Source organism: Delphinapterus leucas, chromosome 9 (genome assembly GCF_059928025.1).
Source record: "Delphinapterus leucas isolate spDelLeu-1000000601 "Yukka" chromosome 9, BTC_Dleu_Yukka2, whole genome shotgun sequence".
NCBI classification, from domain to species: Eukaryota; Metazoa; Chordata; class Mammalia; order Artiodactyla; family Monodontidae; genus Delphinapterus; species Delphinapterus leucas.
The window spans coordinates 39,849,438-39,877,173 of NC_143137.1; the positions used below are offsets into that span (position 1 = coordinate 39,849,438).

General features: G+C 37.8%; 1 long non-coding RNA gene across 1 annotated transcript in view; it reads right to left on the bottom strand.

Annotated features, from left to right (window-relative positions):
- LOC149748384 (uncharacterized) overlaps positions 1-24,722 on the bottom strand; it is a 248,427-nt gene extending 223,705 nt beyond the window's left edge. The window contains exons 1-2 of the long non-coding RNA XR_016394209.1: positions 24,453-24,722; positions 9,559-9,669 (exon numbers count right to left, since the gene is read on the bottom strand). This is a non-coding gene — a long non-coding RNA (uncharacterized LOC149748384). The remainder of the gene's footprint in view (positions 1-9,558; positions 9,670-24,452) is intronic.
- Between the last annotated feature and the right edge of the window lie 3,014 nt (positions 24,723-27,736).

A 27,736-nucleotide genomic window follows, 5' to 3' on the forward strand; every position in this document is an offset into this window, starting at 1 on the left:
CCCCAAACTCCTCACTAATCTTCCATCTTTCCCCACTGAGAATCATCTGCTCCAGACAAATTTATCTCCTTCTCTTGTATTGTGCTTCTTCTGATTAACTCCCTTTGAAAGATGGCCCCTGCATTCCACTCATCCAAACCTTTCTCAGTCTTCAGGAACCATTTCAAATTCTACTTCCTCATTGGAATTTGGTCCCAATTATCTCTTTCTAGGAATTGTAAATCACACTTTGCTATAAAACTCAATGGGCATGCTCAGTTCTTTTTGTGGATATTTATCTTTTCTATTGCCTCTCTGCTTTTCTGTATCTCCATGTCTGTATCCCCAAATAGATCAGAGACTCCATAAAGGAGAAAGTGTTCTTATTTTTATATCCCATTGTTCCCAAAGCAGTGCCTCATACATGGTGGACATTTGGTAGTGTGCACTCTCTGATTTGGTGTTGACAAGGACTAGACACTATCCATATGAGCAAGTACATTCTCTATCAAGTCTCTGAGTGAAACTATCAGAGTTGAAATCTTTACTCCACTACCATTCTCTTCTCTCATATGCCCAGTGTCTTCATGTTTATTGTCGTTACTCTCTCTGAGGAATGTCATAAGCTCTACACCCTTTCTGATGTGTCTCCTATACAAACTCATCTGACCACAATCCATTCTCTAACTGCAATCCTTTCTGCAAGCTGAGTACTAGCTAACCTGACTTTTTCTTTTCCTCCACCAGATAAAAGGTGAAACTTCCAGGTTCCATCTAGAAGAAATACACTAAACCTATAAACCTATTTCAATGGCAAGAATTTAGGCACTCTAGAATATATTTTGAGACATACAGGGTTTGTGGGGTTTGTGATTTTCTTCAAATCTTACTACATGTTTCTAGTTCTTAATTATTTCTAGGATCTGGACCTGAGACCTATTAAAATATAAAGGTATTTGGGGTAGAATTTTCCCATGTTATAAATTCAGTACTTTACCATTTCTTTTCATGTGACTTTGGACCAATTTTTAGAAACAGAATGTATTTCACTTAAAAGATATACTAGAAAGAACATCCTATTCATTCACATTTGTGCCATTCCGTATGTTTGATATGAGGGAACCATCCACTTGCCACAACTTTAAATCCTATAAATCTTAGTGTCTGAAATATCTATATTTTCACAAGTAATGTCTGCCTTGTCTTTAGGCTGAATTTTGTATGCCTTTTTTTTGTTTTCCAGTATAATTGTACATGGGTTATTAAAAATGGCATGTGTAAATGATAATATTAATAAAATACTAATTTGTACTCTAATAATGGTCTCCCACTGATAGAAAAATGCTGGGAAAGATATGTTGACATTATTTCTGAAGCAGTTTTAGCTCATTACAAGAACAGCAAAATCTTCTATCCTTTTTTTTCTAAAATAAGAGCACAGTTTCAAAGCTCATCATCCATTTGACTTTCACCTAAAGAAAGGAATGATATCAATGGCTGAAAGAGGCTCAAGAGTTAATGAACTTTGGATTAAGTGCCATTTGTCACTAATCAGTTTCCCTTTTCAGGTACTAAACTTCTAATTCATTTTTTATCATTTAGGGAGTAAACTCAACATTTAAAGAATCCATATGGCTGTATCCATATTAAATATCCATGCTGATATGGAATTGTGGAAAGCTCTGTGTGCTTAGAAGCAGGTTTGAGTCTTATTACTTACTGGCTTAAGTTATTAAATTGTGATTTTTCTCACCTATAAACTAAGGACCTTAATGTGTAAATAACAAGACTACAAAGATCCAATTAGCTACTAAGTGTAAAAACTGAAGTGTTCTTAGCTGGAAAAACCCTATATAAATATAACCTACTAACACTATCCCAGGTCTTTAAAGAGCTTAATAATTCAATGTGCTATAATGGAGGGAAAGTGGGTTTTGGAGTTCAACACCCAAAGTTTCCATATGTTTCTACTTATTTACTTATTATCTAAATACCAAAACTTTCAGTCATTGAATTCTGTTTCCACAGAAGAAAAAGCTGGACAATATACAAAATTGTAACATTCTGTGAGCCATCAGAGAACAAAGCCTCCAGGCAACTAAATGAACTGAATTCCAAAGAGTAATAAACTCCCTTAAAGAAGAAGAATGTTAATCTAATTCCAGGACATAGGTTAGCCATATTTACTAGTGAACAGGGTCATGGTATTTAAATGAATGAATAAATGAAGTGGCCCATAAATGTGGTCATTTCTTCATTCTAGTACATTCTTTTTTCCATGTTTTACCTTTCCCTGTAGGAGCATAGTAAGCCCTCAAGTCTGGACTAGGAGGCAAGGAAAAGGTCCAGGTCATAAGAACTCTGTTGGAATTTCAGGCACAATTTCAGCCAGTAATAAAGTGTTTCTTTGCTTCCATGGTTATGTTCCTTGTGTGTATATCTTTCTCAGCACCACAGGGAGGGTCAGCTCTAATTTAGCACAGAATTTGATTATTCCTGAGTACTTATGGCATAATAATGCCACATAATCACCTTTATACAATCAAAACCTCACTAATATTTCCAGTAAGTATCATAATAAAATTAAGATGAAATGTTTTTACTGCTGATATAGCATATTTGTTACCAGATCTAGGCATATAACTATCCACAAAATGATTAAAAGTTTTAAGAGAGCTAATATTTATAAGAAACCTACAAAGTGCCAAGAAATTTCTACCAATAACAACAATGTGCTGATGTCCCACAGTGTATCAAGGACTACAGTAGGTGCTTAATGTGCTGTATTGAATTTAAATTTCACAATAGCTCTATGGAGTAAACTTGATTACTCCCATTTCACAGAATGAACTGATGGTTAGGGAACTGAAGTTAATCAGTAAATTTTATTTGCAACTAAAGGCCTGATTTTCTTACTATACCACATTGCTTTGTTAAGCCATTTGAAGTTCTTAATATTAATAACTTAATAACATACAATTGTATAATATTTTTTACTTTAAAAACTTCAAAACAGCCCTTGAAATTGCACAGCCTAGCAAAGTGCATCTATCTCAGCACAGCTCTCTATTTACATTTTGAGGTAACCACATTAGATGTATCCCCCATCTCCCAACACAGAAACTCTATATTGCTATGACGTACATTATTTCCAAACATAAGTCTCCATACCTATATGCCCACTCAACCAGAGAAAACCATACCAGCTATTAAAAAAGATACACTATATCTGTTTACCCACCATCCCCAGACCCAACTATAGGATCTTATCACTGCAGTATACAGAAAACCATATCCAACACACATTCCAAAACACTGGAATAGACAGAACAAAAGGAATTTGATCCCAAGGTTAATTCCAAGTTCACCTGGACAGATTATGCAAATCTTTAAGCCCATACCTGGCTGGAAAATCAGAGCAGAGAAGTAATGGGAATGCAGAGTTACCTCTACAGATCTGAACAAAACTCTTCGGCAAAAAGAGAAGGAAAAAAGGGAATATATGATGAAATGTGGTAAGGATTTCTCTGACAGTATAGCCTGGATGAGTTCATCACTTTAATTGTATTAGGCACGAAGGAGAAAGTGCAGGACAGGTCTATGTATGTATTTTATTAATGTGTAACACCCCTGCCTACTAGCAAATATTGCCCAATTAATCTCTGAAACTTAACCAATTAAATGATCATCCCTATACTTTGGGGTGGATTTAAGAGAAAGGGTAGATGCAAGGAACCTACAGTTTCCACACCAACATTATATATTTAGTAAATAATTTATAAGGAACAGCAACCACTAAATCTTTAGAAAACAGTGTATTTTCTTTCATGTCCTTTCTACCATTGTAATGACCTCTAGGTCTCCCAGTCTTTTTCTAAAGTATTTGATCTATCAAGTTCCTCCTTATTAACAGTCATTTGTATTTAGGTTTTTTCTTTCCCAAAAGATGGTAAATCATTTGACAAAGGTACTATGCCTTATTCCTCTTTGTGTCTGCTATTGTACATCCAATGCAGTAGTAGTTCTATGGATATTACTCAATAAAATTAATTTCCCTGCTGCTCTTCTGAAACAGGTAACCAAGCCAGGAGAGAACTCAGTTTTGTTTTGCTTCACAGTCCAACTCAGTTAATATATTATTGACTCTGGGGTGGAAGGTAAATTTTAGCCAAGGTTTTATTACTTCTGAGCAAGGTACTTCATTATGACTTTATTTGTACTTTCCAAGTTTTCACTAGAGAATAATGTTCAGCCTCAGATCTACTGGCCTGGTGACAGAAATTCCATTTGGCATCATTTATTATATCAAAACATTATTATACAGTCTCATTAATTCTGTCATTTCAGCTGTGAGAAATCTAATCTTACAAAATGATTTAGAAGAAAAAGCTGAAATATAATTGGTGGCCCTTATGGTTTCCTTGTGGAAAGACCAATCAGTTGATAATCTAAAATAACTCATCATCACCAGTCAGATCACTCATCACACCAGAAAATATCATGGAGCCGATACTTTCTTCTCCCCACTGTGTATCTGGAGGGGTAGGAAGATTAGATTTATAGCTGATTTTAAAGCCACTAGCTTTTATAAACATTGCATAATGTGAAAATAATCTTTCACATTGAACAATTAATATTTGCAATGTTCTATGATATTTAAAAAGTTTGGGCCAAACCAATTCTCAGGACTGAAACAGTGAACTGTCCAAGGTTTCTTTAGCACTCTGTTCTATGAAGAGCTGTTACTTAACATTTCTTTTGTAGCTGCTCTCCTGCCTTTCCTCCCAAGAGAGTATAACTTGGTTTTGACATCCACTTGAAATAAACTCTATTGTCCTGGAATATTGAGGTTTGTTTGCATGTTTGTGGGGAAATACCTGCTAAGTACAGCAATGTTCTGTCATTAAGTTGGAGACCCCAATCAATTACTCTGGGCCATCCAAGACCATGAAATGCTTCTGAATTGAGCCATTCCCTGGCCCACTAACCCAGGACTCCTTGTGTCACTAACCACGGGTTTGATTATTTCTTTCTTCCTCAGCCACTGTTAGTAGCTACTAATCTATAATCTCTGTCAATCTTACAGATACACACTCAGAAAGTTTTTATAGCTCTGCCACAGCCAAATTTCAGCTACAGCCTATATCTGCTATTAGAACAACCTGAGCTGCCATGCAGCCCACATCCTGATCTTATCCAGAGTTGGGTTAAAAACTGACCTGGACCCTGAGTGTGTCTCGTAATAACCAAACTCCTCCCAACCTAAGTTTGCAGTTCTCTGTACAGTAAGCCAGTGTTAAAATAAGGGATTCAGATCAGTACATTTATTATTTAAAAGAGGAAGAAACATGCCAGCAAGGAATAAAATCATATTTTAAAGCAACTCCTTTCTCCCCATAAAAATTATATATTTTTCTTCTTTTTTTTTTGTGGTACACAGGCCTCTCACTGTTGTGGCCTCTCCCGTTGCAGAGCACAGGCTCCGGACACGCAGGCTCAGCAGCCATGGCTCACAGGCCTAGCTGCTCCGCCGCACGTGGCATCTTCCCGAACCAGGGCACAAACCCATGTCCCCTGCATCGGCAGGCGGACTCTCAACCACTGAGCTACCAGGGAAGCCCTATATATATTATATTTTAATCTTTTTAATTCAAGTCAATAATCAGAAATCTTTGGCAGTCTGCATTCCCCAAGGTACCCCACATCCCATCACGTCATTCACATATTCTTTGCTGAAGATGTGTTCTTTTGCAGCTACTCTAAAAGTCAACTTATTAGCTTTTTTTTTTTTTCTTGGCTGCATCACTGCATGGCTCGCGGGATCTTAGTTAGTTCCCTGACCAGGGATTGAACCCGGGGCAAAAATGCCAAGTCCTAACCACTGGACCACCAGGGAAGTCCCAACTTATTGGTTTTATTTAATTTTATTTTATAAAATTGGATTATGGTTCTCATGGAAACATGTAATTAAATCTCTGCTGCTGCTCAAGACAGGTTCATTGTTTAAATAAAAATTGTTACTACATTTTGCAATGACAATTTAAAAACAAAGTTTCTTTTGACACACCACAACCTTTGGTAGAAATTGTGGAGAAATCAGTCAGTACAAAAAGGACTGTGATCTGACTCTTTTTGTATTTAAGAAATCTTTTTCTTTCTGCTAGATTTAATTAATTTTAGCTAAGAGCACTAAGAATTCATTTACCAAACTAAACTTGTAAACTTCTTTAGAAATATAATCTAAATTCTTCAGTAAACATGCTTGTATAATCCATTATTCATATTTTCTGCCAAATGATATGACCTTCCACTTAATGAGCATTATTGACAAACAGCTTAATTATTTTTTTAAATATAAAATATTTTATTAAGGTTAAAAGGTCTAATATCTCTGAAGGAATCATAAGAACTTGAAAGTAGATATCTGAAAAATAGTAACCATCCCTGAAGTTTCAAGTATCACTGCCATACCACCTGCTCCATCTTAAATGTCAGGTTCACATGGGTTAAATGCTAGAAGTCCATAAAGTTGTAAGATAAAGGTCTTGGATACGTAAATATGTTAAGCAACTAGTAAAGAAAATCTTTATATTTTTAATAACTTAAGACAAAAAAAAGAATGATTTCAAAAGAAAACTATGCCCATCTTTCTTTTATTAATATGGAAATAATAATTACTTAGTAAATCTCTTTTTTTATTCCATGATTGTGACTGAAATAGATCCGGTAGAAAAAAAAATTGGCATTATTCTTATTGAGTATCTCTTACATGGCAAAGAGAATCCTTAGATTTGAAGATGAAAATATGGTATCACTCCTTATAGAATGCTCACACTGTACTTGGTACAATACCAGGGACTTACTGTCTTAAGAAATACAGACAGAGCCATTTGCATATAACAAGAAAGCCAGGTCTTTGGTTAAATGTCAGTTTCAGATGTACAGGCTTTCAAGCATCTTTTAGGTTTTTTTCCCCTTTTTTCCTCCTATACCTTCCTCTTTTTTTCTCCTCTTCCTTGGGTTTCTGTTTGCTAGGTATTTTCACGGAAAGGGTAAATGAAAAACGTGCATTTTGAGGACAAAGGAGTAAAGAAATGGACAGTTTCAAGTGCATAGGGCTGCTTCAGGAACTAGAGAAGAGAGAAAAATCTCACCACAACATAAGAGACTTAGAAAGGAACACAGCTGAGAGAAGGAACCAATTTCTACAACTGTTATTGTGTTCTCTAATACTGGAAACTGAAATAAATGGTGGGTCTTATGCGGTTTTCTTGACACCACTGGGACTGCAGAGGAAGAGGCAGCTGTTAAAAACTGGCTTCACACCCCTCTGCCTCTATTCCACTTTGAGTTACATTAACTAATCCCACAGATGTTGACTGAAACCGGCAGAAAAAACACCCTCAGGGTCAATTTGACATCCCATTTGGCTCTAAAATATTATAATTTAGGGACCCAGAAAAGTTAAGGTCAAATGATTGTAATTACTTAACTTGTATTAGAATAATCATGAAAGCATACCCTGCATGGATTCCACTTTACCTTTGTTTTCATCAATTTCATAATGGGATAACTTTGAATGAAGCAAATGTTGATCATCTTTTCATGATATGGAGCACAAAAGGAGAGCTAGACTAGTTAGAAAACATTGAGTCCTGCATGCATTATCCTAATAACACCTCGCAAGTTTTCAGGTAGGAACTATTATTATCCCCTTTTTACAAAAGAGGTTAAATAACATGGCCAAGGTCACACAACTAGTGAGCGGCAGGTCAGGATTTGGACCCACTCATCTAACTCCAGAGCCAGCACCACAACTCCCTACATAACTTACACTAATGCATAAACTTATCCTAAGGATGAGCTGGAGCTGAGCAGATAGACTTGGGAAGGTGGGTTACCAAAGTCTTCCACAAAGTGTGGCATATACATCATTGGTGGTGTTCAAGATGAATTTTTGGTGATATGTAGATAGGCCTTTAAAAATTTTAATGGTAATGTATTTATTAAGATGTGTGGAGAATTAATATGATCAACTTATTAAACCCATTATTTCATGGATTTTTTTGTTGTTGTTTAGAATGAGGCTAAATTTTAAACAGTGAACTGTTTAATATGTATGCAAAGAAAAAAATCATAGGAAACTAATAGTAGAGATGGGAAGTTAATGAAGGAAAAGGCACAAACAGAAGAAATGAAATTTGGGAACCATGGAATTAAAGCACTCCATGCTGAAAAAATCACTAACACAAAGTCATAGGGACTTGAAAGCAAACAGTAAGTATAGAGAAGAGCAAATATGTCATTATGACTAGATTATAGGGTGGATAGAAATTAGACCTGAGAGGTAGCATGTTAAGAACCTTAGAATTTAAAAAAAAGAAATTGAGAGTCATCAATAGATTTGACATGGTCAGATTTACAGGTAAATAAAAAACACTAGAGAAAACTCCTGGAGACAGAGGCCATGATAGCATACCCGTATGATGGCTACTACCAAAAATCCAGGAAATAATAATTATTAGCAAGTATGTGGAGAAATTGTAACCCTTTGGCACTATTGGTAGGAATGTAAAATGGTGCAGCTCCTATGGAAAACTGTGTGGTGATTCCTCAAAATTTTACAAATAAAATTACCATATAATCCAGTAATTCTACTTTGGGATATAGACCCAAAAGAAGAGAAAGTAGGTACTCAATGACATATTTGTAAAGTCATGTTCATAACAGCATTACTTGTGATAACCAAAAGGTGGAAGCAATTAAAGTATCTATCAACAGATGAATGGATAAACAAAATGTGATATATATATATATATATAAAATTCAGCCTTAAAAAGAAAGGAACTTCTGAAACATGCTACAATATGGATGAACCTTGAGAATATTATACTAAGTGAAATACATCAGACACAAAGAACAAATACTGTATAATTCCACTTTTATCAAGTACATAGAGTAGTCAGATTCACAGAGACAGAAAGTAGAATGATGGTCACCAGGGCTGGGAAAGGAGGAAATGGAGAAGTTATTGTCTAGTGGGTACAGAGTTTCAGTCTTGCAAGATGAAAAGTGTTCTGTGGATGGATGGTAGTGATGGTAGCACAACAGTGTGAATATATTGGATGCCATTGAACTGTACACTTAAAAATGGTTAAGATGGTAAATCTTATGTGTATTTTAACAATGAAAAAAAAGAAACCATTATAATAATCCACACACAAAAAACACTGAATCCTTAGCTAAAACTTTAACCAAGTAAAGGGCAAGAAGCAATAACTGATGGAGTTACTGATTCCTAGTCATGGAAAGGGCTGGATAATCAGCAGAGCACAACTAACTCAACCATTCACCAGGTTGGGTCACTTCAGATGTTTTCAGCACATGATTTATTCATGGAACTTCTGAATTTATTTAAATAACAAATTATTGAATACTAACTGTGTACTAGGCTGTATACATCCTAGGGACAAAGTAGTGAACAAAAAAGACACTGTTCGTCTCATTTTCCAGAATGGATAGGGAAAGGTGATGGGTCTTTCTACAACTCATAGGTTTGAGCCCTTTGATCATTCTTACCTTGTGAGTCCAGATAGCACCTTCCATCCACAGCCTGTTTTCTTAGTCAATGTTTGCCAGACTTGGGGCATGCCAACTTCTTATTTTGATAAGGAAAGTTCTTTTCAATTACTGTCAATTCAGAAAAGAAAGAAAATTCTAAGATACAAACAATAGCCTAACGCTAGATATAATCTTAAAATAAAGATCAATCAATAAATGCTGGAGAGGGTGTGGAAGAAAGGGAACCCTCCTACACTGTTGGTGGGAATGTAAATTGATACAGCCACTATGGAGAACAGTATGGAGGTTCCTTAAGAAACTAAAAATAGAACTACCATATGACCCAGCAATCCCACTACTGGGCATATACCCCAGGAAAACCATAATTCAGAAAGAGTCATGTACCACAATGTTCACTGCAGCACTATTTACAATAGCCAGGACATGGAAGCAACCCAAATGCCCACCAACAGATGAATGGATAAGGAAGATGTGGCACATATATTCAATGGAATATTACTCAGCCATAAAAAAGAACAAAATAATGCCATTTGCAACAATATGGATGGACCTGGAGATTGTCATACTGAGTGAAGTAAGTCAGACACAGAAAGACAAATATCATATGATACTGCTTACGTGTGGAATCTAAAAAAAAGGGTACAAATGAACTTACAAAACAGAAGCAGAGTCACAGATGTAGAAAACAAACATATGGTTACCAGGGGGTACGGGGGGTGGGGGAGAGAGATAAATTGGGAGATTGGGATTGACACATACACACTACTATATATAAAATAGATAACTAATAAAGACCTACTGTATAGCACAGGGAACTCTACTCAATACACTGTAATGGCCTCTATGGGAAAAGAATCTTTAAAAAGTGGTTTATGTATAACTGATTCACTTTGCTGTACACATGAAATTAACACAACATTGTAAATCAACTATACCCCAATAAAAATTTAAAAAGAAAGATCAATCCAATAAATACATTTAGTTTTAACTCACTACCTGGACCTTATTTTTTCTCTTTTTTGCCATGAAACAATAAAAGTATCTTCAAGGGTATTTACTGTCCTGTGGACATTCCTCTGGATCAGCATTTAGAAACCACAGGACTAGGGTTCAGCCGATTCCTCAAAAGCTTGGTCCAGGTTACCTCTACCTTCTTCCGAGTAACTAATGGCTTCAGGGGATCCTACTTTGGCTGTCTTTGAACATTAATACCTATAAATAATAGATACAAATAATAATACCTATAAAATACACAAAGGCTTCTGCCAAGCCTCTAACAGTCCTTCCAGCCATTAAATGATTAATTCAATTCAAACTCATTGACAAACTGATTGAATAACCTCCATGTACCAGATAACAGGCGAAGTACTAGAGGTGAAAAGTTCTTCACTATAGGATGGACATCTCATCTATTACCCAAACAGGGACACTTCAGAGAGTGAAAGGGGGCTCTTTTAATACTTATGCCAGGAAAATTGACCCAAGAAATTTAAGACACATACTCACCCTGCTTAAGGAGATCACAAATTGGTAAGTAGCATGATCAAACTGTTATGAAAACTCAAATGAAAAAGCAATTAATTTGGGGGATGGGGAGGCTAAAGGATGGTGATCAGGGGACACTTCCAAAGAAAGTAAGGTTTTAATTAAATCTCAAAGAACTACTAGGATTTCACCCCAGGAAGAAAATGAGAAATACACTTGAAGCAAAGGAACAGCAGAAAGCTCATTAAAATACTGGTTGCAGGGACTTCTCTGGTGGCGCAGTGGTTAAGAGTCCGCCTGCCAATGCAGGGGACACAGGTTCGATCCCTGGTCCGGGAAGATCCCACATGCCGCGGAGCAACTAGGCCCGTGCTCCACAACTACTGAGCCTGCGCTCTAGAGCCTTCGAGCCACAACTACTGAGCCCGTGTGCCACGGCTGCTGAAGCCCGCGCGCCTGGAGCCTGTGCTCTGCAACAGGAGAGGCCACCGCAGTGAGAGGCCCTCACACCACAGCAAAGAGTGGCCCCTGCTCCCCGCAGCTAGAGGAAGCCCGCGCGCAGCAACAAAAGACCCAACAGAGCCAAAAATAAATAAATAAAATACTGGTTGCAATTCTACTATTACCAATTACAGTAGAAAATATTAAGGGTTTCTAAAATAAGCATTTGTCATAATTCTTTACCTTTGTGGAGCTTATAATTTTTTAAAAATGATAAAATATTTATTTTTTAAAGACAAAATAATGGACAAGGCTTTCCCCTGACTATACAATACATATATAAGATTCAGATATTTTAAAAAACTGCCAGGAAAAAAAAAAGGAAAGAGAGAGAGAGAGAAAGAGAAAAAAAAAAAAAAGGAGGGAGGGAATAAAGGGAAGGAGGGAGGGAGAAAGAAAGGAAATTTAACAGTATAATCCAATGGGGTTCTTAATTTCCAACATGACAGTTTTCTGGATTCAAGATAGATTTCAAGGATGGATGTATAGAACTATATATGTTACATTTTGTTACAGATTCAAGGACCATATTTTCAATTCTACATATTAACCAGGGCTGTGTTCCAAAGCGTGTTTCATTAGCTACCCACCTCAGAACTACTTGAGTGCTTACTAAAGTGCAGATTTCCAAGCCCAGTTTCAAAGTCCTGGAAATCTGCATTTTTAACAAGTTTAAGGATAATTTTGCCTCCAGACTCCTGCAATTTAGAAACATATGAGGTTTGAAATAAGTCCCCCAATTCACTTGGAGCTACCTCAACAACTTGAAGTAAAATGGCAGGATCATCTCAAAAGGAACTAAGGAAATGCTGTATCAGAGGAAACAACCAGAGAAGACATATATAAAATGTATTCATTTTGCCAGAATAGTCAGTCTCCTGCCAGTTGAGAGAGTGTAAGTATAGCGGGCCTGACTTATTTTGCTGCAATTTAATCCAATTATCTAAAGCTCCAAATGTGGGGGGGGGGGAACTCACGTGAATAACTGGCTCTGTCTCACAGTTATTAAGCAGGTTACGATGTGTCAATCATCCCATGCCCTGAGAAGGCGATGAAGACACAATTTCAAATGTCATGCTTTTGCTTGCAGTGAGCCGCACAAAGGTTAGTGAATTTTAAACATATTTGTATGCTTAATAAACACAGATTCTTCTGCACACATGCCATAGAAGCCCAAGTACATTTTGCTTATTTCTGTGTTATGTTTACAGAATCATCTAACATGACTCAAATCACAGAACACCATAAAAAATGAGATTTTTTTTGTATGAGAGGTGGCCCGTAGAAGTAAACATCTGACCAAAAGCTAAACAGATTTAACCAAGACTGTCCACCGAAAATACACAAAATTCAATCCTCAGTAAAAGAGGGAAAGTAGTTTCTTTTTTTAGAGCACAGAGCTAATAAAATTTGTTTGCATTGGGAAGATAAGGTTGTTAATCACACACTGTTATAATCACTCCAACACTTGCATCTCTCTCCTTGCTCTCAGTGCAAATTCACCTTTCACTGAGCAATTAGAAACAATCCTAAAAGAACGCCCACAAGCTCTGACCACAGCACAAGCACATCTGTGCTTATCAATCCTGGCTTCTCTCTAATATGGATGTGTATCCATTCCTCTCACAGGGCCAAGCCCTACACTCTTATCATCCTCTTATCTTCTCAACAGCAATCGCTCCAATGACTATTTCCCTTACATTCTCAATGGTTTTTCCTCTCTACTAGATTATAAAAATCTATAATATTGCACATCAAAGAAAAGGAAGGAAAGAAGGAAGGAAGGGAATGAGGGAAGGAAGGAGGAGAGGGGAAGCGAGGGAAGGGAACAAGAGAGCAGTAAAGAAAAACCCTCGCATTCCCCTCTCATACTTCTCTTGTTACTGAGAGATCAGGCTTACCTTATCAGGACTAAATCTCCTTTAGGCTGGGCTCCCAGAGAAGAATTCGGTGTCCTATAGCCCTCCTATGGAAACTGGGGAGCTAGTGCTTACTATATTCAATCCTGATCAATCAGAAACTTGAACCTCAGCCCTGTGAGCAGTTGAGGCAGGGGTTGAAGGAACTGGGCTGAAATGAAAATATCACGGCAGCTCTACTCACATCAAGAGAGGAGCTGGTACAGCTTTAAAGCCCTACAGCCTAATGTCAAAGTTCCTCTCCTGGAGTCTGACACTCAGCCCTGCTAGATATGTGTGTACTGCCCTAAATGCAATGGGCAGTGTGGGTTCATGTCCTGATACTGGTCCTGCCCCTAGGAGTTCTCCCCCAATAAACACTGCTCCAGCAAGCCTGGCACGTATGCTGTCTGGCCATCTGTTCAACATGGCTGGGACAACAGTACCATTCTCCTGTTTAGAGCAAATTCCTCAATAGTTACCCATACTGTTGCTTCTGTTTTTTATCTTCTTATTCTCTTTTGGACCCTCTCCAGAAAGCCTTTTCTATTCTTCTGAACAACTCACAAGATGGTCAACAATGATGCCCAGTTGCCAACTTCTGTCCTTATTTAATAGACCTATCAATGGCTTTTGATTCCACTCACCCCTCCCTCCTCCCTGAAGCAGTGACTTCACTTGACCCCTGAAAGACCACTCTTTAGGTTCCCCTGTACCTCACTATCTCACTCCTCCTCAGCATTCACGGCAGATTCCTCCAACCTCTAACTCTGGAAACACCCCAGGCCTCAGCTCTCAGAACTTCTCTATCTAAATTACTCCCTAAATGATCTCTTCCAGTTTCCTGTCTGTAATGGTATTAAACACCAATTTCATGTTGACAACTCCCAAATCTACATGTCCAGCTATGACCTTTTTTCTTGGAACTAAATACTAATCTCTAATGTCCAAACCGGATTTATCCCAAAACAAACTGCCAAGTTCCCTACCAAACTCTCTTTTCTGCAGCCTTACCCTTCTGAGTTGCTCAGGCCAAAAACCTTGAAAACATCTTTACTTGCTTTATTTCATACCCAACATCCAATACATCAGGATATTCTGTCACCCCTGTCTCTAAAACATGGCAAAAATCGAATCACTTTCCACATCCTCTATTGCTATTACCCTGATCCAAACCATCATCGCCCATTGCCTGGATATGACCTAGCTTATTGCTACAGTGCTTCTCCATTTCGGCACCTTGACAGTTATTCTTATAGCATCCAGACTAATCCCTTCACAAGAAAATAAGATCAGGTCACTTTTGTTTTTATGACTTTCTGTTGACTTCCATCCCACTCAGAGTAAAAGCCAAAGGCATATAATGGCCCCCCAAGGCCCTGTAAGACCTACGTCTTCCCACTTCCTTGCTCGTATCTGGTAATCTCCTGGACACAGAGGCCTCCTTGCTGTCTCTGGAGCACACTCCTGCTGCAGGACACTTGCCCTTGCTCTTCCTTCTGCCTGAAACATTCTTTCAACAAATGCGGATATGGCTCATTCACCCCTTCTTTAGGTCTCCAGGTTGGCTTCCCCAACTGCAATACGTAAAATGGCTACTACCATCCACACTCCCCAACCTGCTCTGTTTTTTTCTCCACAGTACTTATTGCCACTTGACATACTACATCATTTTTAATTGTTATCTATTCCTCCTCTAGAAAACAAACTCCATTAAAGCAAGGACTTTGCTTTGCTCTCTAGTGTGACCCCAGGACCTAGGACAACAACAGCCTTAATGTAGGTGATCACTGTATATTTGTTGAATGAATAGCTACATAAATATTAAAATGGTTAACAAATTAAGCCATGTTTCTTTATATTTCAATGGCAGTGTGACTAAAAATGCAATTATTTAATATTCCAAAGAAAGGCTTTATTTTGTCATGTAAGAGATTACTCTGAGATGGCTGATTAAACATTTCATTTCTGAAACTAAATCTCTATCCTTGGGTCACTATTTTCAAACAACCTTTCAGCTCTTTTGAAAGAACCTCACATAGATTACTATATACTCTTTTCATTTTTTCATGACATTCTCAAAGATCAAGTAAAAAACACATGTCAAAGCAATTTCTCCCTGCTCTTTCTGATTAAAATCAATATTCACCCTGCTCTTAACAGCAGTAAAAATCAACACAACAGTTTCTGTTAACTCAATAGAATGTCAAGTGATATCTTAGTGTATTGTTACCAGCTGGGATATCAGCAGAGGACTACCAACAGCCTATAATCGTTGCTGTTTTATTATCTACAAAATGTCATATGTGCACATGGCATTTTACAAAACACCACAGTGAAAATAAAGCTCATGTCTCAAGCAGCTTAGAGCTTATTTAGACAAAGAACTAAAGAAAAGGGAGGCAAGGGCTTCCCTGGTAGCGCAGTGGTTGAGAGTCCGCCTGCCAATGCAGGGGACGCGGGTTCGTGCCCCGGTCCGGGAAGATCCCACGTGCCGCGGAGCAACTGGGCCCGTGAGACATGGCCACTGAGCCTGCGCGTCTGGAGCCTGTGCTCTGCAACGGGAGAGGCCACAACAGTGAGAGGCCCGCGTACCGCAAAAAAAAAAAAAAAGAAAGAAAAGGGAGGCAAAACTCAAAAGGAGGGCCTGCTGTTGCTGAGAAAAGAATACAATTGATCCAAGTGGTTAGGGCAGGGTGGTGATTTTCATTCCTAGTCTGTGAATGTGTAGCTTGATTCTGCTCTTTGGATCACAAACAACAGCTATAACCTTAACTGGTTTTCTCAAAACACTCGTCCTGTCAGTCATGGAGAAGAGAGCTCAGGACATACCCATCAGAAAATACAGTTAGAAATGTCCAACAACAATATAAAGCCACATCCCACCAATAGTTGCTAGCAATATCTTGTAATATTTTATTATTTAAAGAAAACTGATCTTTCCCAAGAAATCTTATAAAAACTGTATTGAGCTTAGCCTAATAGTGAATTTCTAAGTTTACATAATTTAGAACATCTAATTAAAGATATTTACAATCAGGTTATTAGTAACAGTTAATAGTAACATTTCAGTTACTAAGAAATGATTGTACAAATATGTAAAAATGTGCACTTAAAAGGACTAAATATGGTAACAAAAAAATTTGGAAACAACCTAAATGTCCAAAAGAAATTGTTCGAAAGGATTGCATAAATAAATTAAATCTAGCCCACACTACACTCTAGGATACCATCCAGTCATCAAAAATGGAGCTTTGTATCTATATTTATTGTTATAGAAAAGTTTTTTTTTTAATTACAAGGCAGCATGTATCTAATGGTGCTATTTTGACATACATATACACATACATTTACCCATATATAGAGACTCACTCACATACTTCATATGTATGAATCCACATACAGAGAATGTGAAAGACAATGAGAATGTGTGTGACAGAGAAAAGATGAGGGGCCAGAAGCTAAAATAAAAGACAGGTAGGGAACCCCTTACAGACAGAGTGGAGAAAAGCAGACACCCACAGAATGGTCTGAGATATACAGATTGAGTTACACCCAAAGAGATTCATACAGACAGGAAAAAGTATGAAAGGATATATACTAAAAGGTTAAATAGTGGTTCAGTCTGAGTGGAGAGGTTATAAGTAATTTTCACTCTACCTTTCTATATTACTTGATTTTTTTTACTATGAAAATTTATAACTTTAATAATCAGAAATAATAATCAAAAATAATAAAATATAAAGCTACTTATAAAAAAGAACACTGGAACTCAAGAATGAAATAGACACACTTCAAACACAGAAATAAACAAAATCCTCAAATTTTTAAGTGCTAAAATTTAATGAAAATATCAATTACTCTTTAAAATCCTAAAAGTTTTGGTGTCTACTAATTTAATAATGTATCTTAGTGAAGTTTCAAGAAAAAGCATGGAGCCTGTCCTCCAAGTGCTTTTTAATTTAGTCTGTAAGACCCAGTGTATGCCAACAAAGAAGTTACTTCTCATTCAGAATATTATTTCCATATGAAAATAGCACATACATATTTGTATTTCATCTTTTCTTTAAATCTCAGAACTTCAAAGCCTTGAGGCAATTTCAACATATCTAAGTAGGAACAAAGATAATCACCATCATGTCATCCAAATCAGATACAGAAGGAAGTTTTTCAGGGAGAAACAGAATTCTTGATCAGAATTATATAGTTCTTAAAAGTAGCTTTAGACAGATCCAAATATAAGGAAAAGTTTGCAAAGGTGGCACACAATTTTTGCTTTAGAAAAGATCAGAAAACGTCTACAACTTTAGCAACTCATAAATAAGTCACTCTATATGCCCAAGAGAAATGAAAAAATACACTATTTTTAATTCACCAAATTATGATTTTTAATTCTTTTACCAAACTACAAGGAATTCATTAGTCTGAAAGGCAAAACTAAAGATAATCATTTTTTTAGTAGAAAAAACACTGATATATGAGGTTTTATTTCTGAGTTTAAAAATCAGTAACTTTTAATTCACCAGAGAAACTAGAAATCAATAAACAGCAAAGCCTAATGATTTTCCACTTAAATTTCTTATTCATATAAATATAGCCATGTACATTAAAATAAGAATGTCTGATTTCTCAATATCAGACAAACATAATGCTCAGAGGATTATAGATTAGATGTTTCATTTTTAACAAAACTTGGGCTAAACTTCATTTAAAATCTTGTTATTCTGTTTATTTTTATTTTTTTTTGGCTGTGCCACAAGGCATGCTGGATCTTAGTTCCCCAACCAGGAATTGAACCTGTGCCCCCTGCAGTGGAAGCACAGAGTCCTAACCACTGGACCGCCAGGGAATTCCCTTGTTATTCTAAATATATTTTCAAATACATGAGTAGAATAATTCTGAGCCACTGGAAGTTTATTAGTAAATGTCATTTACAGAAACCACAATAATTCTCTTAAAATTCACAGTATCACTACTTGCTCAAAATAATTTAGTGGTATTTCATTGCCTTCAAATTAAAATTCTGAAATTAAACAACTTTTATGATTTTCCAACCAACTGTTCACTATTTGTTAATTTCATTCATGAGATTTATTCATTCATTGTGATCGTTTAAATTTTTTACCATTCACATACATGTTTATTGTCATCTAAGTTGAACTATAATATCAATACTCAAGTAGCTGTATAATACTAAAGTATATATCAGAAATGAGAGCTGTAAAAAAAGACAAAAGAGATCCCCTGGGCTCAGTATCAGGGAGCCTGATCTAGTAAACTGAGTGTAGGGCCCAGGCATCCAAAATTTCAAAAGCACCTCAGAAGATCCTGATGCAGCAAGTTTATTAAAAGACTTTGGAAACTTCTAGATCATTGCCCTGGCTATACCACCTCATAGTTTTTTGGGTTTTTTTTTTAACATCTTTATTGGGGTATAATTGCTTTACAATGGTGTGTTAGTTTCTGCTCTATAACAAAGTGAATCAGTTATACATATACATATGTTCCCATAATTCTTCCCTCTTGCGTCTCCCCACCTCAGTTTTATATTACACTTTGCAGTTTTCAGGGTGCTTCATATAAATTAACCTAATTGATTCATGCCCCACTCCATTCAATGATCTTTCCACTGCCACTTCTCAGCACATTCTGGTCCTCCTTTGAACTCTACTTATTTTATACACAAAAAAAATACTTTGGCACAATTCCATATACGGTCTTGAAAAACATGTAAATATCTTGGTGTACAAAGGTGTTGTCTCTCTAACTCCACAGGCAGAGACATTATCTAGCACCCCTCTGGTAATCTTTCCTCTCCTGCATGCTCATCACCTGTGTCCATACCCCAGAACCGCCCCCACCCCCTTCCCTTCACCATTTCTCTATCTCTCATTACCTCACAGCTAACCTCCCTCTCAACTCTTTCCAATACTGGAGCTCCCAATTCCATCACACTCTTCTGCATCCTCAGTGGCTTTACTGGATGTTCTTCCCATTCTTGTGCTTAAATAAAAACAGAAGTCTTCTCTTAGGATAGGGCTTTTCTTCCAACTCTTCTGTATGGAAGATGCCCACATGCTGATGACCCACATACACCAGGAAAAGGAGATGGCATACACATTTTTTTGGCATCCCACTGGCACTTCCATATTAATTCACTCCACTCAATTGTGAAAAGAAAATATTCCTCCTTTTATTTTCATACCGTCAAACAACTCTAACTTCTCCCCTATCTAGTGGTGCCACTTCAATTCACGGCACATACGTTGCAGATGTTACCATCTAGATCATTTAAATTACATCCAGCTTTTATCCAGAGGGACGCTAATATAAATGGACAGCCTCTTAATCTCTTGACCTGGGCAACTGTTGTTGCCTTTACCTTCACTCCTCTTTGATATTCCTCTTTTAAGATCATGTAATGAGCCTTATCAACCTGTCGGAAGTCTTCTACCTCTGAAGAAAGGAATTCAACAGCCAGCTTCCTGGTCACATGATCCTGTTAGCAATGGTCCCTGGGTCTTGACTCCACCCCAGGCTTTCTCTCCTGATACATTTTCTCTTCGGGAAATCTCAGTCATGCCAATAGATTCAACTTCCTCTTGTATTCTGATAACCACTAAATCTATCTTTCTAACCCAGATTGCTCCACCAAACTACAAGTCTATATGGTTATCTCTACTGCAAAAAAAATTTTAAGTTGCCTCATAAACACTTTAAACTCATAATCAAAGACCAAAGTTTCTCATCCACCTTCTCAAACCTGGTCCTTTTTTCTAGGTTCCAGTTAATCAAAGTAATGATACAATCATCTAACAGGTAACCAAACAGCTGTGAGAATCATCCTAGATTCACCTCTCTTCACGCTGCCACACAATTTTCAAATTCTGTATATTTTACCAACCAAATATTTCTTTTATCCTCTCTTGATCTATGGCCTCAACTCTCACCTTCACAATTATATTAACTTCCAAACTCAATGATTCTAAAACTTTTTTATATAAGGACCACTTGATGTGCATGTTAAAAAAATGCAGATTTTTATGCCCCTTACTCAGAAATACTGTTTGGTTGCCTGGAATCTTTTTTTTTTTAATAAATTTATTTATTTTATTTATTTATTTTTGGCTGTGCTGGGTCTTCTTTGCTGCACGGGGGCTACTCTTAGTTGTGCTGCGCAGGCTTCTCATTGTGGTAGCTTCTCTTGTTGCGAAGCACAGGCTCTAGGTGCATGTGCTCAGTAGTTGTGGCACGCGGGCTCAGTAGCTGTGGCATGCGGGCTCAGTAGTTGTGGCCAACGGGCTTAGTTGCTCTGTGGCATGTAGGATCTTCCCGGACCAGGGCTCGAACCTGTGTCCCCTGCGTTGGTGAGCAGATTCTTAACCACTGCACCACCAGGGAAGCCCTAGAATCTTCATTATTAACAAATTACTTCATCCTTTGCAGATGCTTCAAATTCTGGTGACCCATTTAATCACACTTTGGGAAGCAATGAACTATTTGGTCTCCCGTTTCTTATTATCCCTCTTCATTCCATCTCTCTCCTACTCACACCCTCACACTCTCCCTTAAGCCTGATCATCATGAAGAGCAGAGAATTTTATTTTCTTCTAAGATGTTCTCCCACGTACACGGTATAGTGATACACCATCTTGTAGGCAATATTCCCCATAAACACACACTCCCGCGGGAATATACAACACTGTCCACGAGGTTCAAGGACAAATGGTGAAAACTGTCTCAGACCTCTGCTTCAGTGTCTCTCTCTGAGCCTCTCTCTTTGTCTAGAAGTGAGGCAAGTCTGTACATGCACCATGAAGCATGCAGCAAGAGGTCCACACTGCAGGGACAGCATGCAGGTAGAAATGTGAAAAGGACTATTCCAGAAAGAGATTTATTTATTTTCTTTCTTTCTTTTTTTTTTTTTTGGCTGCGTTGGGTCTTAGTTGCGGCACGCGGGATCTTTCGTTGTAGTGCGGGCTCTTCACTGTGGTGCGCAGGCTTCTCTCTAGTTGTGGCGTGCGGGTTTTCTCTCTCTAGTTGTGGCGCGCAGGCTCCAGGGTGGGTGGGCTCTGTAATTGTGGCGCGTGGGCTCTGTAGTTTGCAGCATGCGGGCTCTCTCCTTGAGGAGCGTGAGCTCGGTAGATGTGGCATGTGGGCTTAGTTGCCCAACGGCATGTGGGATCTTAGTTCCCCCAACAGGGACTGAACCCACGTCCCCTGCATTGGACGGCAGCTTCTTTACCACTGGACCACCAGGGAAGTCCCTAGAAAGAGATTTAAACCTTGACCAAGAAATGTGGGTTTTAAGATATAAAAAGCCAGGAATTGAAGTCCCAGATACTGAAAAAGGTTTGTTGTTTTGCTCCACCTCTCTTTCTATAATATCTTGGTTTGGAAAGCAAACTTGGTCTGTAGATAAGCTTTGGTTCAATCATAAAGGAGCCCTCAGAGAATCTCTTTGCCCAACCCACTCACCCTATTATACAGAATATCCATTGTTTTCCCTCTCAGAATCAATTTTCATCTCATCCTAAGAACAGCCCCTAGATTTCCTTTTAGGCAGCAACTTCTCACAGCTTAGAAATATCTGAGAAAATAAAACCAGTGCTCAGCTGGTGACTAAAAAGAAAGCATGTATGAACTGCTTTAAGGCATGATGTGAGTTTAAGTGTCAGTATCCCACTAGAGAAAGATGTTATTACACGCTATCTTCCCCTTGCATTAACTGGTTACTAATCTTGCTTTTATCCCCCAGACTTTTATTGACTGTTATTAATAGGAGAGCCCTTTAAAAATAATTCTGAGTAGCTAAAATGATTTGCCCTCCAAGAAGAAACAAGGAACTGCTTTCTTCTCTCTTTAATATGAGTGTTGTTCAGGTTAAGATGGAGACATATCCACCTACAAGGGACACATCCCTTAGCTGTTCCTCAGGCTGTTGCTCTGAAGAAAATTTCACATGCCATATTTCGGACACCATGACTTTGACCCCAGAATGACTGCTATCATATTTTGACAAGATTTCTTGTTAAAGTATTCACTCTTCAACTCCAGATAATGGCTTTTTTAAGGTACATCTCCTTGTCTGTAATAATGGTTGAAAAGAGAGAAAAAGAAAGAGCATTTTCTTCTTAGCTATTCTACTCTCATTTTCCACATTTATGAGGTAAGAGAACAGACAAGGTAATTTATAAAGTTTCTTTGGCTCTAATAACCCCAAATTTGAAAACACACTAAGCATTTCAGTTGGCAGCACAGCCAGGTAGAATGACCTCTCATCCTGCTACCATTCAGAGACAGCAAAGCTGTCATTCAATGTGTAGATGAATTGGCACAAGACAAGCTGACATTGTCTCACCAGGACTTGCAGGTAGAACACCAAATTCTGAGATCACAGTGCATTAAAGAAATGAGTATCTGTGTAGCAAAAGTGCCAGGATTCATAGGCACTTTGAATGGAGCTGAGAGGTTAAGTCTCAGATGGGAGGGGGCTGTCATCTTCTCTATAAATGTGAAGCAGTTCTTACAAATCCCATTTAGCAAAAAGACATAATCGTAATGACATTTCCTATGAATCCTATAAAAGACACAAAGCACAGCCAGCCCCTCAGTGTCTTCTATTATAATATGAGTGATTTAATGAAATTTGAAGTTGACAGTAATAGTCTCATAATATGACATATTTTAGATCAATAAAACAAAGGTGAAACGAAATAAAATCTAACCATATACCTGGTATTTTAAAGTTACATACTTGCAGCCTATCACAGGAGTCAATTATTCTGAAAATTGTATTCATGTATAATAGTACATGTAAAATATGCACAAAATTAAAGGTTTCGACTTGAACCGTGTGATAGGGACTGAATATGAGCCAGTCACCTGAGACAATACAGCAAAGACAGACACTTCATACCATTGATTACTTACATTTTCCAGGGGACACAAAATATGGACTGGATTTTCCTTCAAAATGTATATAGAATTCAACCACTTTTTCTCCATTTCTATTGTTAGTACCCTAGATAAAGCTTCTACCTTCTCTCATCTGATTATATTGTATAAAAGCCACCTTTTGGACACCATGTCCACCCTGGTGCCCTGCATCTATTTATCACAGCCAGACTCAAGTTTAATGGTAACATAATTGAAAAGAAAATGAGGATTTTAGTTGACTGAGAAGCTCAGTAATATTGTACAAGCACTAGAAAAGTTTCTGAGAACTTATTATTTTATTATTTTTGAGAATAGTTATTATTTGTAAAATATAATGATCATAAAAAGGGAAGAAATAATTGCCCCCTTTACTATGCTGGTAAAAGTAGGGTAGCACACCCTGAGAGGGTCACTAACCGACAAGAATTGGTCAAGATAAAACTGAACAGAATATTGAGAAGGAACAAAAAGCTGTGTCACGTGGGGCACACTCAACTCTCACGAGTTGAAGAAATTTGGGACATTCACGCACAAGAAAAAACTCCCACATGATGGAAAGAAATACGGAAAAAGGAGACACTAATGGCTGCCTTCAAAAATATGAAGGACTGCCATGTAGAAACAGAATTAAATTTGTCCTGTGTGACAAGAGAAAAATCTAAGATAAATTGGTGGATGTTCCAAGATGGTGGATTGACTCTGTATAGGCAAGACCTATTCAACAATCACAGTTTTCCAAAATTAATAGCGGCTCCAAGAAATGTTCACACAAAGTCTGACCATAATCCATCCCTTCACCTGAGCTACTTCTGCACCTTCCTCCTACCTGATCTCCCATCTCCAGTTCCTCTCCAACAGCCAAAGAAAACCATTCAAAATACAGAACTGCTCTGATATTCCCCTACCTAAAAGTCTTCAAAACAGTCCATTATCTTTAGGATAAAATCAAAATTCCTCCCTCACCACTATACATTTTCAATCTCCTCTTTCACAGTCCTGCCTTTGTACTCTGGACTTCAGCCCAAATGAACATTTCCCAGATCCTTGAACAGGACATGCTTCACTCACCTTCAGACTTCAGCTCTCATTAGTGTCTTTACATACAGCACGATGACTTCTCCTCAATGTCTGGGTAAGTTCTTCTTGTCCTTCAGATCACAGCTTTGGTATCCATCTCAAATATCCTTCTCAGATGAACCAAGCTAAAGTCACCCTCAAGCTCATATAAACTAAAAAAAGGAACAAAATCACAGTGATCTTTTTAAAACATAAACCAGACCACCTCACTCCCTGCTCAAATCCTCCAGTGGCTTCTGATCACATTTAGAACAAAATCCTCCTCACCATGATCTACAAAGCTTCGTGGTCTGACCTCTGGCTCCCTCCATCCTCAGCTGCTCTCTATCAGTGCTTCTCTCTGCTCCAGCCATGCCAGATTTCTTGCTGTTCCTTGAACATATTTTGCATGTTCTTGGCCTCACAATCTTTTCACTTGCAGCTTCCTCTACCTGGAACAAAATTTTCCCAGATATTTACATGAGTTGGTCCCTCACTTCATTCAAAATTCTGCTCAATTCTCACTGCCTTGGGATATTTCCCTCACCAGCATCTATCAAAAATAGACCTCTCACTCAGCCATAAAAAGAAACGAAACTGGGTTATTTGTAGTGAGGTGGATGGACCTAGAGTCTGTCATACAGAGTGAAGTAAGTCAGAAACAGAAAAATAAATACCGTATGCTAACACATATATACGGAATCTGAAAAAAAAAATGGTTCTGAAGAACCTAGGGGCAGGACAGGAATAAAGACGCAGATGTAGAGAATGGACTTGAGGACACAGGGAGTGGGAAGGGTAAGCTGGGATGAAGTGAGAGAGTGGCATGGACTTATATATACTACCAAATGTAAAATAGATAGCTAGTGGGAAGCAGCCACCATAGCACAGGGAGATCAGCTCGGTGCTTTGTGACCACCTAGAGGGGTGGGATAGGGAGGGTGGGAGGGAGACACAAGAGGGAGGAGATATGGGGAGATATGTATATGTATAGCTGATTCACTTTGTTATACAGCAGAAACTAACACACCATTGTAAAGCAATTATACTCCAATAAAGATGTTAAAAAAAAAACAGACCTCTCCACACACTTTCCCTTTCTCTTTTATCATTTCAGTTTATAATCCTTATCACTATCTGACCTCCTACTACACATTTTTGCTTGCGTATTATTTCTCTCCCCTAATAAAAATAAATGTAAACTCCATGAGAAGAGACTGTATGCTCAGCACTTACAGCAGTGCCAAGAAAATACTAGGCATTCATTAAATTTTAATATAACAAATGAATGAATCACCCTGCTTTTCTACATAGCATTCATCATTATCTGAAACGTATCCTATTCATTTCCTCTATTGTCTGTTTTCTCTGTCTCTACCTTTTCAATAGAATGTAGGTTCTATGAGCCCTGCAAGTTTATCTGTCTTGATCCTCAGTAGAACAGGGCTGGGCAAGAAAGAACAAAATGACAAAATAGTGAGTGAACTTAAATGACACATTCTTAGAAACATTCACTGATAAAATAACATGTTTCTTATCTGTTCTTACCATAATATCCTGTGCTTCCTTGGTTACAGCCCTTGAACTTTACAGAAATGCTTATTCTATTGGCTGTATTTCCCACGGTTCAGAGAGGTCAGGAACTTGTCATTTTCTTCACCAGTCATATCCCCAGCACTCATAAATCCTTAGTATAAAAATTTTCATTTTATAACTGTGTTCATGCAAAGAAGGAAGGGGGTGAAGGAAAGGACAGATGAAGAGACAGAAGGAAAGATGAAATAACTTTTTCAGATGACTGAAAAGATTATTCAGGATCTAAAGTGATTGAACAAGATGACCATTGAGGCCCCTGAGTTTTTCCCAAGGGGAGCCCTAAAGGAGCTACAAAAGAATAAATTTATAAATTAAGGCTCTATATTAGATTCTAAGAAGCCAGTTGGAGTCTAAGAATCTAAACACTTAGCTTCCTGTAAGACATTTGTCACTGGGACACTGCTCACATTAATGTCAAAGACATACCAATAGCTTGCATCAATAACGTTCAAGAAGTACAAATATTTTTGTTTGTAGGTCCTGAGAATTCTGTGTTTCTTTTTCTCCTCAAATCTGTATTTCTCTTCCTGTGTCTCCACAGCATGTGATCTTTATATATATTTTTATACTTGAAAGTTGTTCATTATCTCCTTATTATAGCCCTCTGCAACAAAATATAGGAATTTATTTTTAATATTCTATTAACACAAGGCTATACATTTTCTTTGAATTAATAATTCATTAAATTAGTACTGATATAAAATTAACAAAAATAATCTATATAATAATATAGATTTAAAAGGTGAATACAAATATAGAAAGTATAGAGAGAGAAAGTAAAATAAATACAAAAAGGAAAACTTTATTGGGTCTATACATCTTAATGAGAAGAAGAAATTTATCATGTCTCGATTAGAGGAATCATTGAAGAGTCCCTCTGCCTGCTGCTCTGCAGGCTTTGAAGTCCCAAGGTCAAGTCTCATAATAAGATTCCTAATGGGTGAAGGTAGGCTTTTCTTTTGCAACATGGGCAAAGAGGTTTTGTGGAAGGGCAGGTGGCAAAGGGAATATCTACCTCAGATAACTGCTCAGGTAAATCAGCTTTAGAAAACAGCACACATGAAGGCAATTCTCTGGAAGATGGTTCCTGTAAAATGAACCACCAGTATACCCCGTGGAAAGTCTCTTTGTATCCTGGTCTGAGGATCACTGTCTGGCGTCACAATGATGCTCATCTGACGCTCTCCTTCTCTTATAATCATTTCCTCCCTCAGCAGTGTCTCCCTCACTCTCTTCACTGCAACTTATAGCCTCTCTACTGAATTTCAGACCAGCATTCCCAGCCCCTGGCAAGGCATTCCCACATGCACACCTATCTGATAACTCACACTCCACTTGCCCCAAGATAAAATTATCCCTGTCTCAGCCCCCAAAACAAGTTACACTATCTCTTATATTTTCTATTTCACACAAATGGCATCACAAATCTTCCAGAAACTCAAGCTAAAAACATTCATTAACTCTGAATACTGAATCTAATGAGAACTGAGGAGACAGTTAGCTAATTTTTGGATAGCCAGACTCATGAAGCTCAGCCAAGTCACCCTTTGAGTGGTCTTGGAAGCTGGAAGTAAAGAAGGTGTATCTCCTTCCCTTGAAGACGAATCCTAACAGATGAGATCTCAGCAGGTAGAGATAAGCTGGTTCCTCTAATCATGGTCAGGGAGCCCTCTAAAGTAAGCCTGGGGACCTTGGTTAAG